We start from the raw sequence: 18,976 nt of genomic DNA, 5'->3' as shown, positions 1-18,976 counted from the left end.
AGAGAGAGAGAGAGAGAGAGAGAGAGAGAGAGATTTATCTTAGGAAAATGGCTCACAAACGTATAGAAGCCGGCAAGTCCAAAGTCCCTGGAGGAAACATTTGATTTGGCTGGAGGCAACCTAAGTTTCCACAACTACAGGGGACCAAGAAATTCAAGGCTGGCAGGCAATACACTGGTTGTTGACTCCAACAAAAGACGAATCCAAGATCTCTAGGACGAGCGTTGGGCTGCTCACTCATGGAAGATTGTAGTATTGTAGTCAGCACACCAGGGTCCTGATACACCGAAGAATGTCTCTCTTCCCAGGATGTCCCTGGATATCCTGGAAGCAGGCCACACCTTAGGGACACTCCCCTTGGGCAGATTGGTCACTCAGAACACAGTCATCTGATCCCATCATGGGAACAACCACACAGAACTGGGGTCCAGCCAAGTTGACACACAGCTCCAACTATCACAGCATATGAATATTGTCCTATCCCTGACAGCATTGTACTTCAGGATAGATCTTGAGATTTTTTTTGGCAATGAACGTGACACCTTTACTCTTCAATTTGTAATTCTCAACATAGTATACCATATGATTGTCTGATTCAAAATGCCAGTGTCAGTCCATTTCAGCCCACTAGTGTGTAGGATATTGATCTTCAAGCATTCCATTTCATTTTTGAAAACTTCCATTTTTCCTAGATTAATACTTTGTACATTCTATTTTCTGATTATTAATTGATTTGTACCTGTTCCTTCTTCTCATTTTGAGTTATGCCACATCATCATATGATGGTCATGAAAACTTTACACCATCCACATCATTAAGGCTGACTCCACTTTGAGGAGGCACCTCTTTCCCAGTCAAATATCGAGTGACTTACTAACCTGAGGGACTCGTCTCTTGGTACTATGTCAGACAATGTTCTACTGCCATACTTGAGGTTTTCACTGGCCAGTTGTTTTAGAAGTAAATAACAAAGTTAAGAAACTTAACTTGGTGTCTTACTAGTGTTTTTTTTTTTTTTAATTTGGAGGCTCTGCTGAAACCTCCATGATGGGATACCCAGCTGGTATCTGAAATAACGGTGCTTATTTCCCAGCATCATAACCACATTCAAGCCACCTCAGTGCAACAAACTCACTTATGAGTAGTGGGTTTAAGGTACAGGTACTATTAATATCTTCATTTCACAAGTGAGGAAACAGGATCCAAGAATGGTTAAATAAGTTTCTGAACATCAATTACTAAAGAATTGAAATGGAATTCAAATCCAGGCAGAGATCTCTCCAGGGCCTACATTTTGATGTAAAAAACAAAACATGCACAATTGCTTTATTTAATTGTGATGTTTATGGTGTGGAGGGGATAAAGTACTGAATTGGAGATTGAAAGACAATTTTTTCCTAATGTTCTTCTTTCATCTTTAGCTTGTGGCATAATCTTGATGAAGTCAATAAATACTTTGGGTAAGAGTTTATTCATCAGAGGAATGGAGAGATTATACAATCTTTAATTTCTTACAATTCTAAGTTCTGAATCTGCAATAAGGACCCAACTTTAATTTACAGGCTCTTATCCCAGCTCTGCAAAGAAATCCAGCCAGTAATTTGAAAGACAGCTACCTGGCCAACCAACTGAAAGAAATTGACATTTGTGTCCATTCTGAAGAAAGGTGATACAACAGTATGTGGAAATTATCCAACAATATCATTAATATCACATGCAAATAAAATTTTGATGAAGATAATTGAAAAATCATTGCAGCAATATAGTGATAGGGAACTTCCAGAAATTCAAGCTAGATTCAGAAGAGGAGGTGGAATGAGGGGTGTCATTTCTGGCATCAGTTAGATCTTGGCTGAAAACAAAGAATACCAGGAAGATATTTACCTATGTTTTATTGACTACACAAAGGCATTCGACTATTTTTGAAATAACAAATTATGGATAACATTGCAAAGAATGGGGTTTCCAGAACACTTAATTGTGCTCATGAGGAAACTGTACATAGACCAAGAGGCTGTTGTTCAAACAGAACAAGGGTATAGTGCATGATTTAAAATCAGGAAAGGTGTGCATCAGGGTTGTATCATTTAACCATACTTATTCAATATATATGTTGAGCAAATAATGCAAGAATCTGATCTATATGAAAAATAACATGTCATCAGAATTAGAGGAAGACTCATTAACAACCTGCAATATGCAGATGATATAATCTTGCCTGCTGAAAGTGAAGATGACTTGAAGCACTTACAGAAGAAGATCAAAGACTACAGACTTCAATGTGGATTACACCTCAACATAAAGAAAACAAAAGTCCTCACAACTGGAACAATAATCAACATCACAATAAATGGAGAAAAGATTGATGTTGTCAGGGACTTCATTTTACTTTGGATTCACAGTCAACACTCAAAGAAGCAGCAGTCAAAAAACCAAACATAGTAATACACTGGTAAAATCTGCTGCAAAATCTATTTTTAAATGTTAAGGAGCAAAGATGTCACTTTGAAGACTAACGTGCACCTGACTCAAGCCCTGGTATATTTGATCTCCTCATACACATGTGAAAACCGAGCAATGAATAAAGAACTGAAGATACTTTTGAATTGTGGTTTTGGCAAAGAATACTGTTAAAAGAATGAACAAAACTGCTGTGGAAGAAGTACAACTGGAATGCTCCTTGGAAACAAGAATGGCCAGACTTCGTCTCACCTATTTAGTTCATGTTGTCAGAAGGTACCACTCCCTGGAGAAGGTCATCATGCTTGGTAAAGTAGAGAGTCAACAAAAAATGGGAAGACCTCCAACTATTTGGATTGACACAGTGGCTACAAAGATGGGCTCAAGCAAAGCAAAGATTGTGAGGATGGTGCAAGACTTGGCAGTGTTTTGTTCTCTTGTGAATAGGGTTACTATCAGTTGGTCCCAACTTAAGGCCACCTAGGAACAACAAGGGAGATCTGGTGGCACAGTGCCTAAGGCATTTGATGTCTAACCAGAAGGCTGGCAGTTGAAACCCACCAGCCATTCCTTGGAAGACTGGACAATTGACTTCCATAGAGATAGTGCCTCAGAAACCCAGGGAGGGGTCATTATGAGTTAGAATTGACTCCACGGCAGTGAGTTTTTTTGTTCAGGAACAACAGTCCTAGCACTCTCTTACAGATATTCTACTTCACAGCAAAATTTAACTATTTTTTGGTTCCTGAATACATCCAATATATTTTTACATGTTATCCATGCTGTCCTTTCCATTCATGTGCATTCATTTTCATCTTTTACTATGTGAAAGTTTTGATTTTCAACATTCATATCAATCTTTGTATTCCTTTATTCTTTCTTGATTATTCAGTTGCATGTGACTGCTTTGCTTTTTGAATAATCATCACACTTTGAAAGTTTGGAAATTATCTCATTTTACATTATATTTGAGTTATAGTATATCTAGTTAATTATTGCTTATTTATAATTTGCTTGGTATCAAATATCATGTTTTACTTCTGTGTGTGATTTCTGCAATTTACATTAGTCATAAATTCTCAAAATTATTTCTTAAGTTAAAAGGTATTTTCACCTAACTGCTAGAAAGTTTAAGTGTTTATATATAAAATTTCCCTTGTAAAAAAAAAAAAAAAAAAGATGATGGTCTGAACGTTGGAAATTCCCTAAAAACATTTAGAAAAAAATAGAGGCATACTTAGTTTACACATCTTTTTTCTCCCTAACTGGGGGTGGGGGGACAAGAAAAGATTAAATGACATATACATTCTTTTACGATACACATGATTATTCTTAAATGAGTATCCAATACTAAATTTCCAGGATGTAATCTTAATGAAATACAAAGACATATGTTTTTAGCAAGTTCACTGGTTTTCTCTATGGTAAATTGTACCACAATGTTCATTGTTAGCTTTGTTCAAGTCTACATATTAAAATATATGAGAAATTTTAACAGAAAAATGTCTATTGGACCAAAATATTGAGCCTCAAAATTATGAAAACCCAAAATTATACACTTGTTAGAAATTTTAAAATAGATTTGTAAACTTTGGTTTCTATTAACATATTCCCCACTTTTTTTTTTTTTTTTTCCCATTTGATATATATAAAAAAACAACCAACCAACAAAAAACCCTCACTGTTGTCAAGTTTCTGAGGCGGTGTCATTACAGAAGTAGATTGCCCAAACTTCCTTCTGAAGAATGGCTGGTGGGTTTTAACCACCAGCCTTCTGGTTAGCAGTCAAATGCCTTAGACACTATGCCACCAGACTGCTAATTATAGTGCTAATTTTACCAATTTGGAAGAATAGTGAGTATTTTTTTTTTCTTGGAGAAGCTAGTTTGTACTTTGTTAGTATCTTAAAAATTCAGAAAGATTAAGAAACAGGTAAGCAAACACACCTATCAAGAGTAGGCATTTGGCTCCACACAGTAAGCTGTAAAGAACACTTGATTTCTATGTTCATGGGCAAAGTTAGCAAGGATCCAATGCTAAACACTCACTATTATTCAAACAGAATTTGTTTTTAATAATTTATTTTAAACTTAGGATTAATAATTTTAATATTTAGAAGATCTACTCACTTTCCTTAAGAAATATTTATTTTTCTTGTTAATTATATCATTTTATAAATAAGTTAAACATTTTAGTTATAAAATCTTTCAATTCTAATATAAACATATAACCTAAGCATTAATGTTTTGTTTCTGAAGTATTTCTCTGGCTAAGATGTGTTGACTACACAGAACTTGCAAGAGCCAGGATAGTTGTCTTCTAAAAGCAAATTTATCTGCTGGTACTTTATCAATATGTCTAGAATACATCTCTAAATAATTCAGAGAATTATTTATATATATATGCAACATATATAATTATATATTATATGATATAATATTTAATATTTGATTTAATTATTTAAAGTTATATTACTATATGTATTTTTGTGTGTGTGTGTGTTTTCTAATTCCTTAGAGTTCATTGAAGTGGAAAACACTTTACATTTTATACAAACCCATCAGGACATTTTGTAGGCCTTTTACAGTATATTGTGTGGTGGGAATTGGTATTGACAGCAAATATAAAGAAAAGAAAGCTCCATATAATAGGCACTCACATTATTTGAGCACTAAATCCAAAAGAATTTGAGAAAACGTAAAGTTCTTTCTTAATTTGATTCCCTCTCTGTCCACCTCCCACTACAGAGGTAGAAGTCTGAATAGCAATTAATTTGTTATTTTTCATTTCACAACTATGTAATCTTTATTGAATAAGTAACAAAATACTAGTCAGGTTGCAATTGACGTAAGGGGAATACAAGATGACATATGATTCAGGCAGAGTAATTATTTATATATTAATGATAAAACAATTCTTGGAAATGCAATCATCAGCGCAAACTTCTAATTTCTTGTATAATTAAAACATATTTTGTTGTTAAACTTAGATTATGTTTTGCCTTATGAAATATTTTTGTAAAGTGTTTGGAATGATTGCTGTTGGAGCATTGATTGATAGAGAAATGACTATCTAAAGATCAGCATTAAAAAAAAAAAAAAAAAACCTCACTTCTGTGGAGTCCAATCAAACTCATAGTGACCCCTCCTTGGGTTTGCGAGGCAGTATCTCTGCAGAAGTAGATTGCCCAGCCTTCCTTCCAAGGAGTGGCTGGTGGCAGCATATGTCTTACAAGTATATTTAAAATAGATATACTCTTTTAGCATATCATATTTGCACTGAATAAAAGTTAAATCATTCTGGAAGTAGGTAATTATTAGTATTTATGATAAATACTATAAATGCATATCTCACATAACATCTTACTGCATGCAAATATGTCACTACCTTAGAGCAAGGCATCTGCATTTGAGAACTATGCCATTTTAATTTTTAAGTTATGTGTCCATGTAGATTAATATATTCTCTTATTTAGAAGCATATTAGTTATTGCCTTCACATTTCAACTGCATGCTTAATTTCAGACTTCATGAAATTGAAACATACCAAACAATTTGTGCAGCACATATTTATTTCCTTCTGAAGTCTCTCACATTTTCCTTTAGCTTTTATCTAAAGATTGTTCATTGGAATGTCTCTAAAAATTCACTTTATTGCCTTTTTTTCCCCTAATCTTGGTTATATGTGGATACGTTAACTGTGGGTATCTTTTCATTCTTTGTGGAACCCCATCATTACACAGCATCTTTGCATAGAAAATGGAGTTGTCACAGGTGGCTGCTATTTTACTTCCTTTTGCACCACTCTCTCACTCTCTGTGTGTCTCTATAAGCATCCTTAGTAAAAAAAAAAAAAAAAAAAAAGTTGTTAGTCCTCTGAAAACTATACTATCCCTTTAGCCCTTCGTTGACTCCAATACCTAGTCAAACATCCTCCTCACACTCTATTCATTTTTTTTTTCTTCATTTAATTCTTGCTATTTACCTGAAAAGGAGCTCTGGTAGTGTAGTGCCTAAGGCACTTTGCTAACCAGAAGGCTGGCTTTTCAAACCCACCGGCCACTCCTTGGAAGGAAGATGGGGCAATCTATTTCTGTAGTGATACTGCCTCAGAAACCCAAGGAGGGGTGGCTATGAGTCAGGTGCGACTAGAGGGCACATAACAACAACATTTATCTGAAAAAGGAGCTATGGTGACACAATGCATAAGGCATTTGACTGCTAACCAGAAGGTTGGCAGTTGAAACCCATCAGGAGGAAGATGAGGCAATCTACCTCTGTAAAGATTTATAGCCTTGGAAACCCAATGGTGGTGGCTGTGAGTTGGAATAAACTCAGTGGAAGTGGATTTGCTTTTTATTATTTATCTGAAAACCTGTAACATGCACAGTATAAAGATCACAGCCTTTAAAGCTCAGGAAATTTAAATTTGATTACCATATTCATGACCTCATTAACCTTGAACTATTTTGAACTATTACCTTTAACTTGTAAATTCATTTTTTTTTTAACATGTATTTCAATACCTACCACACCATTGGCACATAGCAGCCATTTAATAAGTAGTCATTTTCCAATAACTTAAAATAAACTGTATTTTTCTTTTACTGTCATGATCTATAGTTATTTCTTAATTTATTTATTTATGCCCAATGCATTCATCAAACATTTTTTGAATACCTCAAATAACTTCCGGACACCATATTAGATATTATTGTTAGAATGTAATGTAGCATCCTCGACCTTGTTGTTGTTATGTGCCGTCAATTTGGCCCCAACTCATAGTGACCCCTCTTTGGGTTGCCAAGGCAGTATCACTATGGAAGTAGATTGCCCAACCTTCTTTCTGAGGAGTGGCTGGTGGGTTTGAACCACCAGCCTTCTGGTTAGCAGTCAAGTGCCTTAGGTACTTGCTATCAGAGCTCCTTAGGACTCATTTTATTTTACTACATAATCTTCTCTAAAACCCTGAAATCTGATTTCTGTCTGTCTTTTTTTCTTGAAAATTATTTCTCAGACTGCACCCTGAGATTATGTTTTAGATATAGTGATGGCTGTCACCACTTTCCTTGACTTAGTAGTATTTGACCTTGATCATCACCTCCACATTTTGAAATTATTTTCTTGGTACTTATTTTATACCAACATTCTTTTCTTTGTGTTTCTCAGATAAGTGCTTCTCTTCTGCCTTGCTATGCCTTAATCCTTCCATCACCTTTTACAGATTTTTGTGCCTGAGAATTCAGTCCATGCACTTATTCCTTTTATCAATCTCTTAGTTCCCTCCTAACTTCACATTGAGCTTAAGCCTTACATTTCTAATTGCCTGACGGATATTTTCATATCTCGCCATCTGAAACTCAATACATCCTTAAAAGAATTAAACATTCCCTTTCAACCTAAAGTCCCTTGCAAGTAAGATTGTCTTTTTATTAATAATAACACAATCTTACAGTTATTTAACCTTGGAACTGCTATGTGATGTTCTGGAATTTATGTGTAGTAGGTAGATGGCATTGGAGGAAAAAGGAGCATGGTTAGGATTTTTTTTTTTTTTTTTTTTTTAAGCTTAGCATAGCAATACTTTTTGTATTAATTTTAAAGAAATTAAAAAAAAAAATCTTTAAATGATGCATTCTTTCACATTTTATATAAGACTAAGAAAATCTCCATGTAATTTAATATGCAATCATTAAGATCAGTATTAGAATTAATAAAATTTAGGAAGGCTTGTGAAAAGTTAAAAGGAGCTTTGGTGGTATAGTGGTTAAGGCATCTGGCTGCTAATCAGAAGGTTGATGGTTCGAACCCAGCAGCTGCTCCAGGGAAGAAAGATGAAACTGTTTGCTTCTGTGAAGATTTACAGCCTTGGAAACCCAATGGGGTTTGCTATAAGTTGGAATCGTTGATGGATATTAGGGAAGACTGAAACTTCCTTCCATCCCTCAACTCAGCACACCCAAGAGTACCATAACTGATACATATAATTCTTCTTTCTCAATTGTACACCAAGCTGAGTTGATATATTTTACACAATGCCTCAAAGCTGTCCCTTTCTATTACCACTGCTGTAAAACAGTCTTAAGGATCCTATGACCTTTCATCCAGAGAATTACAGAAAGCTGTTTTCTGATTTTTTTTTTTTCTTTCTGCCTCCAAATTTTTCTCACTCAATCTGTGCAACATATTACTCTCAAATGAATCTTCCCAAGACAGGATTTTGATCATGAAAAGTTTGGTGTCCAAAACCCAGTTATTTCTGTGTTGCCTAAAGGACACATCCCTGTTTTTCTTTCTTTCTTTTTTTTTTTTCCTCCTGAAATTTGGATCTTTTTGACATCTGGCACTAATGCCTGGAGTTACTCTCAATTACAGGCAGTCCCCGGGGATATGAACTGTTCAATTTACAGGCAACTCTTACTTGAGCTTTAATGCAGAGTTTTGGACAGGTTCTGTCATGGCCAAAGTAGCAAAATAGGAAGAGACTCGAATTTTCACAATTCAGGTGATTTCATCACTGTTACTGAAACAAGAAAAATTATGAGTGGAAACCCTGCAATGGGAACTTCAGAAAAGGCACGGTGAATCCTTTCAGGAGTATGATGTGTGAGATTGGATTCTTAGCAGGACTGAGGACAGCCACACATGTTCCAAGATGAGCTAGGTGCTGCCATCTTTGAAGTCCTGCTTTAATGTTATGTAAATTTACCTTCACTTTCAAACTATTGAACCAATCTCTACTTATGATAAATTCTTTATCATAATCACCTTCACTTGCTCCACATGCAGTTTTCAAATCATCGAAAAGGCCTCAAGCCGTTTCTTGCACTAAAATAAGTTTAAATAAGAACTCTATGCAACTGTTCAGACTGACCTACAAATTCTTAAAGACAGAGTTAGGAAGGATCACGTTTGTTAGAGGCCGCTTATGCTTATTTATATGAACCCATCAAACTAGTGTACTAAATACTCTGTAAATGCATTTTGCGCTTTCCTATTTCCTCACTTCTGCTTATGACTATTTAACCATCCTAGTCTCCTATCTAACTTAATCCTTGAAAAATAGGTAAAATGTATGTCTTTTCTGGTCAGTCTAGCTTGAACTTTGTCTTTGTGACCTCATGGGCTAGCAACAGGGAAGCCTGTGCCATTTAGAATTGTGTACTTTTTTTGTAACAATGTAAAACATAAACACTCCGAAAATTTTGAGGCTTCCCTAAATTTCTGATTTAGAAACAAAGGGCCTATTGTAAACCCTGTGCTTCTTCAAACTGAGCATGTAAACACATACATATGAACTGCTTATGATAATTACATGCATACATATGTAATATGTAAATTTATTATTACTGCATCATCAGATCATCCAATTGGTGTTACAAAGATTTAAGGTATTGATACTACCTCTGGAAACTGCATGGTATTATTTGATGCTTTTAGTATATCACAGCCATGAATCATCACGGTATTTCTAACTAATAATCACCCCTTTGTTTCTTCCACTTAATCTTTTCAAAGAACAAGCGGATCTGTGAGAATTAAGGTAGAATTAAATTAATTATCTTCACAACAACTGTGTGAAATTAAATACATAGCAAAGCATTCCTAATAGCCCTTCTCAAACGTAGAAAAATTGATTCTCTTTACTTGCCTGATTCCAACTGAAACTAACCATCACATAAATGTGAAGAAAAAGTAACTCATATTGATCACATTTTTGAAGTACTCAAATTAGGTAAAAGGGTTTATTTTCATTTCCTCAAAGAAACCCTTTTATTTACTATCTACTTAATTATTGCTAATATGTTTTAGTATCTTCTGTGTATCATTTGCATATCATGCTATTCGGTGAGTTATCATATTATGTAATATTGAAAATTTTGTGTAAAAGAATGTCATTACTCTATCAATTTTCTTTTCTTTCATTTCTAAAAAGTTTTTTTTTTTTCCCTGAATCACTTGGTAATTTTCTTACCATTCTTGAATTTTTGTTTGATTGTTTTTATTATTATCCTTTTTTGGTAACATATATGTAATACAATTAAAGTATTTTGAGTGTGTAGAAAACAACAAAAAATAAACAAGAAAGCCTTGTCTCTCTTGAGATCTATTTTAATAAAAAGCAAATAGGCAAATTTCATATTTATTTTATAATTCAGATAACTAATTTCCTCTATCAACTCTTGTTTATTTTCTCTTAAATTAATAAATGTTGTTTTTGTTGCTATTATGTGCCGTCGAGTCAGACCCAACAAATAGCGACTCCTCCTTGGGTTTCTGAGGCGATATCACTACGGAAGTAGATTACCCAACTTTCCATCTGAGGAGTGGCTGGTGGGTTTGAACCACCAGAGTTCTACTTAGCAGTCAAATGCCTTAGGCACTATGCTACCAGAGTTCCTAATTAATAAATAGTACAGTTTATTTTTTCAAGTAGTGTTATGTATATACTCATTGAATTTCATTTATATTAGACTTCTATTATCTTTTGGAGATTTTTTACAAGCAGAAATCACTTCTGGCAACTTTAAAATATCAGTTTGATAATAAGTGTTATCATGATAATGTTTAGTAAATATTTTAAATTATTGATTAAATAATTATGAAGTTTTTAATTTTAGTTAACTTTAGTTTTTGATATGCTTTCTTCTTGTTTGAGAATATATTTCGCTACAAAAATCAATGTTTGCATCCCTTTTTCTTTAAAGATATCCATATTGAAATTAACATGGGCCCTTTAATTTGGATTTTTATTTTTTCTGGGTACTATAAAAAAAATCTAAGTGCAATGAAAACATAATCATATTTCTGCTTTCAATTTCTACTCTGTAAAGAAAAAAAGTTTATACCCATGTTCTCTACTCATTTTAAGTTGTTTTAGTAAGGATTTTTTGTACCTCTTTACCACAGTGAAACCTGTGAGAGCTGGAATTTGACAGAACTTCCTTGTTTTTCCAGGTCCCACAAGTTTTCTGTCTTTAAAGGATGAAGTCCTACCACTTTTCTATCACTTGTTTTAGTGGAAAAGATTTGAGTTTTCCTGCTTGACTGATTTCCACTTTTCTGGAAGTTTCTGGGTTTTGTAGGTTTTAATGTAGTACTAGACACTGCCACTCCTCGGAAGGAAGGTTGGGCAATCCTACTTCCCTAGTGATACTGCCTCGGAAACCCAAGGAGGGGTCGCTATGAGTCGGGGTCGACTTAACGGCACATAACAACAACAACAAGACACTGGGCTGGAAGATTAAAGATAGCATTTGCCTTCAAAAATTTCAGGTTCTAATAGAGATTAAAAGTCATTAAAAATAAATTCACAATTTAAAATACTGTGAAGTATCACCGAAGAATTTTATGTATCCCTGGTGGCATGATCGAGTTTGAATATTAGCTACTGTTGCAGCAATGTCTGAAACAGATTAGATACCAGAGGAAATAAAGAAAATGAGTTAAGAGACTGTTACAGTAATTTCCAAGAATAGTGATATAGGCCTGGACTGATACATATTCTGGGAATGTTTTGAATTGAAATGATTCACAACCCATTTACATAGAATTGATTTCAATTAATAGTGATCCTACAAGATAGAGTAGGAGTACCTTTATAGTTTCTGAATCTGTAAATCTTTAAGGAAGCAGATTGCCTCATCTTTCTTTTCTGGAGTGGCTGGTGGGTTCAAACTTCTGACCTTCTGATTACCAGCCTAATGCTTTACCCACACCACCAACAGAGCTCTTCTTCAATTGATTGGGGAAATATTAAAAATATTAACTTAATAGAATTGATGACATGTTTGAATATGAGAGCTAAAAAAGAGAAAGAGATCAAAACAACTCCCAAATTTATGGCTAGGAGAAAGGCCAATCCTACCATGTGACGTAAAAGAAAAAGACAGATTTGTCCATTTTGAGTAACAGACAATTAAGTTTCTTCTGCACATTTTTTATTTTGGGAAAATAAAGTATGCAAGTGGAGATATGTTGAAGAAAATGAAATAGAACAATAAAGAAGTTAAGACATTAATTTAGATCTTCAAAAACAAAATTTGGAAATTCTTGTTCAGTCACATTGAAATTTGCATCTTGGTAAAGATACTTAATTTCACTATGCTTCAGTTAGTTTATTCATATTCTCATAACCTCATGGAGAAAGAATAATTAATTTGTTAATGCAATCAAAATGATTAATCAGTCAAATCCAAAACATTCTCAGATACTGTATCAGTTCAAATTTCTATCTTGGAATGTATGTGCACAAAGATTATTAGTTTAAAGCCAGGGGAGGGGGATAAGTAATATCTCTATTTACATATCATCTGGGATGAAATTTTGTTCTAATAAAGTTGTTCTGGAACCAGATGGTCTTGGAGGAATGTGTAGCAGCTTGTAAGGAGGAGATAGAAACATTATCAAAACTCTAGAAATCTTGCAAGAAGGCCAAGTCCTAAGACCAACTAAGGGAGAGAAGAACACTGAACTAGGGGATGAATGTCCACAGTTTGTATCAAGTTATTCAACAAATGGACTGAAGGCCAAATATAGCATTTATTCAAGGTCTATCTTACTGTACATTTTTAGGAAAAAAAATTACAACTGTGCACTCATGAAACAACTGTTTATGGAATTTAAATAATAGCCATGCATAGCATGACTGTTGTATTATAATATTTTTAATTCTATCACATTGTTTAGTACACTTTTTTGTTATGATTTGTTTTAAGTGACAGGAATCCCAGTCATATGTGACTGTGGGCTCTCTTGTTTGTGAAGGATCTCATGTTTATCTCTCTATATTCAAAAACTCCCCATGCTATCTCCTGCAACACCATGTAGTTGTTAGGTTCTGTTGAGTTGGTTCCGACTCAAAAATCAAAAACTACTTGAAAGATTATTGACAGAATGAAATATGAATCAGTTAGTTAATGCATTTGAAACTATAACTCTAAGATGACTATTACTTTTTTTAAGTCAGATTTATTGAATATTGTAGTTACTGTTTTGTGGAATCAAGTTGATTCCGACTCATAGTGACCTTCTAGGGTTTTGTAGGTTGTAAATCTTTCTGGAAGCAAATTGCCAGTTGTCTCCCACTGAGCAGCTAATGGTTTTGAACCACAGACCTTTCTGTTAGCAGCTGAATGCTTAACCACTTTGGGGTATAATGGTCGTACAATAAAATCCCCACTTTTTAGATGAACAATTCTATCAATTTTATAGTTATGAAGCTACCTTCACTATCAACCTGATGAATGTTTCTATGACTTCAAAAAGTGATTTTTTGACTCTTTTTAGTTGATCCCCATTCCTGAGTCCTTATCTTGGAAAACACTGATTTGATTTCTATCCCAAATTTTTATGTTTTTTCCCAAATGACATATATATGGAATCATAGATTGGGCTTGGCTCTTGAAATGCATTAATACTATTGCTTATATATGTAGTTCGTGCTGAATAATATTTCACTGAATAGATAGGTCGGAAATCATTTATCCATTCACCAGACGATCAACACTGTTTCCAATTTTTGGCTATGAGTAAAGACACGATAACCATTCATATACAGGTCTTTCTATAGACATAAGTTCTCATTTCTCCATGTTAAAATATTTATAATTTATAGAGTGGGGTGGCTGGAATTATAGATTGAATTTTGTCCCCCCAAAATAAGTGTTTTAAATCCTAGCCTCTATTCCTGTGGTTAGGAGCTCTGGTAGTGTAGTGCCTAAGGCACTTGACTGCTAACCAGAAGACTGGCGTTCAAACTCACTAGCCACTTGTCGGAAGGAAGGTTGGGCAATCTACTTCCGTAGTGATACCACCTCGGAAACCCAAGGAGTGGTCACAGTGGGGTCCAACTCAGTGGCACATAACAGTAACATGTCTGTGGTTATAATCTCAATTGGGAATGAGTTGTCTTTGTTATACTTAAAGAGACAGAATTAGTATAGAGTGTGTCTTGAGTCACTCTCTTTTGAGATATAAATGAGATAAAACAAGCAAGCAGAGATGGGAGAAGAGAGATGACAAACTAGAAGTAGAAGCCCAAAAAGAGATAAGGATGTTCTTCTAGAGCTAACAGAGAGAGAAAGTGTCTCCCTAAAACAACTACCATGAATTCAAACTTACAACATCTGAAATTGTGAGAAAACAAATTTCTGTTTGTTAAAACCACCCACTGTGGTCTTTCTGTTACAGCAGCATTACCTAACTAAGATCGTTAGTTGTGTGGTAAATGTATTTAACTTTAGAATCTTAAACCACCTTCCAAAGGGGCTGTGAGAGAGCAAATGGCTCTGAGACCTAAGTAGGAGTTGTTATTAATTAATCAACTTCAAATTATTTATTTATTTATTTATTTTCTTTGTTTTCAAGTTTATTCGATTTATTGTGGTGACTAATTGTGGACTTCATTTGCATTTCCATAAAACCTAATGATGTTGAACATTTTTAATTGCTTATTATCTTTCATATTTTTTCATTGATGAGCTCTTTTATTTAAATCAATTGCCTCTTTTGCTGTTGAATGCTACTTATTTTTTGTTTGTCTGTTTTCTTATTATTGGATTGAGAATTCCTTATGTATTTCAGATCCAAGTCCCTTGTTGGTTATATGTTTTGCATGTATGGTCTCTCAGTCTATAGTTTTATTTTCATATTCTTTCTATAGTGTTCAAACAGAAATTTTAAATTATGGTGAAATCCAGTTTAACACTTTTTTTTTTTTTAATTGGACTTTGGATTCAAATTTACAAAGCAGATTTGTTTTACATTCAACAGTTCATGAACACTTGATTTCACAGATCTGATTTATCACTTCAATAATTTTTCTTTTTTGTATCTTAAAAATGTTTAGCCTATCCCAAAGAAGATTTTTTTTTTCTATGTTTTTTTTATCTAAAAGTTTTATAGTCTTAATTTTTACATTTGGATCTATGATCCATTTCAAGCTAATTTTATATACAATGTGTATGGTATGTCAGCCAACATATATTATTTTGCATAGTTATATCTATTGTTCCAGCATCATTTGATGAAAAGATTTTCTTTTTCCCTACAAAAAATTACCATAATGCTTTTGTGAAAAAATTTGATAATAAATATTTGGGTCTATTTCTGGACTCTGATCTGTTCCATTGGCCAATATATTTATCTTATGCCAATACTATCCTATTAAGAATTGAATTGTGTCACTCAAAATATGTGTTATAAATCCTAACCCTTATACTTATGGTTATAATCCTAATTGGGAATGTGTTTTCTCTGTCGTTTTAATATGGCAATATTAAAGATTGGGCTATCTATTTCCATAGTGATACTGCCTCAGAAACTGAAGGAGGGGTCACTATGAGTTTGATCCGACTCCATGGCAGTAAGTAAGTATTAGTGCTCGGTGTATCTGGAGTCAATCTTTTGCAAGATATTAAAGAAATAGATTACGGAAGCAGAGATGGGGCAAGAAAAATGCCATGCTATACAAAAATCACTTAGAAGACAAGGAATAGATGATGAAAAGAAACAAAACCATTCCTGCAGAGGAAAAGCCTTTCCCTAAACTTAACCAAAAAACCAAACCAAACTCCCTGCTATCGATTTGATTCTGACTCATAGTAACCCCTACTGGGTGTCTGAGGCAGTGAATCTTTACAGAAATAGATTGTCCCATCTTCCTTCCATGAAGCAGCTGGTGGGTTTGAACAGCCAACCTTTTGCTTCCCTAAACCTAGAATCCTGAATTTGGATTTATAGCCCCTTAAGCTGTGGAAAAATATATTTGATTGTTAAAGCCACCCACTAGTGGTATTTCTGTTATAGAAGCACTAGTTAAATAAGACACATTCTCTTTTGATTACTGTAGATTTATAGGTGTCTAGTTTTAATTTTCCTAAAAATATATTTTAAAATGGAATATTTTTTACATATTTATTGAAAAGATAAAAAAAAGTGAATTCATATGTACTCCACTCTATTTAGTTATATTCAAAAATTATACACACAATGAAATCTAACTCATTATTGCCATAAAGAACACATCATTTTGGTATGCATAAATGTGTAGAACAGTGTGGCCACAATAGAAAATTCTGGGATATTTCTGTCTTTTTAATAAATCTTTGAGGTCACCAAGTATAGACTTGATAGCAACTAATGACAATAATTAAGAAAAAAATTAATATCATTAGAAGACAAAAAAGAGTGGCAAATAAATGAGAGGCAAAATAGATATTAGATTGCTCATTAAATCAGTATTTATTTAATATATGTAAATTACTTAATACCTAATATGTCACACATAGCTTTGAGGTATCTTCAGAGAACAAGACAGACAAAGTCTTTGGCTTATGCAGGTTAAAATGTAGTAGCCAAGAGACAATAAACATTAATAGATGTAGTTGATTGCAATAATAATAAGTGCTGCTAAAGAATAAAATGAGGAAATGTGAAAGAGAGGGACTGAGAGAGGAACTCCTTCAAGTAGAATGGTGAGAGAAATTCTTTATGATTAGATGATATTTGAGCTGAATGATCTCAAAGAGCCATATAAGTCAGGGAAAGTATATTAAAGACAAAAGAAAACAAAAAATAAAAGTCTTACATTGTGGGGGAAAAATGATTGATTTGAAAAATTCAGAAGGCTTATGGGTCTTCACCATAGTAGGAGATGTTCAAAGGGGAAGCAAATCAGATTGGAAATGTGTGCAGAGATCAAGTAAAGGAGGACCCATTGTACTCTGGCAAGCAGTCTGGGATTTTTATTTATTTTTTTCCTCATTCAAGGAAATGGTATGTTTTAGTGTTCTTATTTTTAACAACCACAAGAATCAAAATATGACCATGAATGTATCCCATCTGAATTTAGAGACCATTTGAAGCAAAGATTTAACACATTGGACATCAATGACTGAAGATGAGATGTGTTGTGGGATGACATCAAGAACATCATTCATGAAGAGAACAAAATGTCATTAAAAAGACAGAAAAGCAAGAAAAGACCAAAATAGATGTCAGAAAAGACTCTGAAACTTGCTCTTAAATGGAGTGTAGCTAAAATGAATGGAAAAAAAAAAATCAAATAAAAGCGCTGAATGAAAGATTTCAAAGGGTGGCTTGAAAAGACAAAGTAAAGTATTATAATGACATATGCAAAGACCTGGAGTTAAGAAACCAAAAGGGAAGAACACACTTGGCATTTCTAAAACTGAAAGAACTGTGGAAAAAAATCAAGTCTCAAATTGATTATTGAAGGATTCTATGGGCAAAAATATTGAATGATACAGGAAGCACTGAAAAAGATGGAAGGAATACAAGGAGTCACTGGACCAAGAATTATTGATCAGTATTCAACCATTTAAAGAGATAGCATATGAACAAGTCCAAGCTGCACTGAATGAATTGACAAAAAAAATAAGGTCCAGGAATTGAGAGTGCCCATTGAGATGTTTCAGCAAATGGATGAAGTGCTGGAGTGCTTACTCATTTATGATAGAAAATTTGGAAGACAGCTACCTACCCTGGAAGAGATTGATATTTGTGCCAATTTCAAAGAAAGGTGATGCAGCAGACTGGAAATTATTGAACAATGTCATTAATATCACACAAAAATAAAATTTTGCTGATGGCAAAATGGTTGTAGCAGTATATTGACAGAGAACTTCCAGAAATACAAACTGGATTCTGCAGTGGGCATGGAAGGAAGGATATCATTACTGATGTCAGATGGATCTTAGCTGAAATAAATGCCAGAAAGATGTTTACTTATATTTTATTAACTACGCAAAAGCATTTAACTGTGTTGTTGCTGTTATGTGCTGTCGACTAGACCCCAACGCATAGTAACCCCTCCTTGGGTTTCCGAGGCAGTATCACTCCCTAAGTAGATTGCCCAACCTTCCTTTTGAGGAGTGGCTGGTGAGTTTAGCTGTGTAGATCATAATAAATTATGGCTAATATCGAGAAGAATTGGAATTCCACAACACAAAATTGTGCTCATGAGGAACCTATACATAGACCAAGAGGCAGTCACCCAAACAGAACAAAGGAATACAACATGGCTTAAATCAGGAAGGGCATGTCTCAGAGTTGTAACTTTTCACCATATTTACTCAGTCTGTGTCCTGAGCAAATAATGTGGGAAATTGGTCTATATGAAAAAGAATATGACATCAGGGATGTAGGAAAGCTCATTAACAACCTGCAGTAGGCAGATGACACAACCTTGCTTGCTGAAAGATGAAAATCAAAGATGACAGCCTTTAGCATATATTATACATCAACATAAAGAAAACAATAATCCTCACAGCTGGACAAATAGGCAATACCACGATAAATGGAGAAAAGATTGAACTTGTCAAGGATTTCATTTGACTTGTATCCACAATCAATGCACATGGAAATGTTGTTGTTGTTGTTAAGTGCCGTCGAGTCATTTCTGACTCATAGAGACCCCATGCACAGCAGAACGAAACACTGCCCTATCCCGCACAAGCCCCACAATCCCTGCTATACTTGAGCCCATCATCGCA

Source organism: Orycteropus afer, unplaced genomic scaffold (genome assembly GCF_000298275.1).
Source record: "Orycteropus afer afer isolate SDZICR_OR568_19922 unplaced genomic scaffold, OryAfe1.0 scaffold00348, whole genome shotgun sequence".
In the NCBI taxonomy this organism is placed as follows: Eukaryota; Metazoa; Chordata; class Mammalia; order Tubulidentata; family Orycteropodidae; genus Orycteropus; species Orycteropus afer.
Note: the sequence above shows the minus strand (reverse complement) of the source record.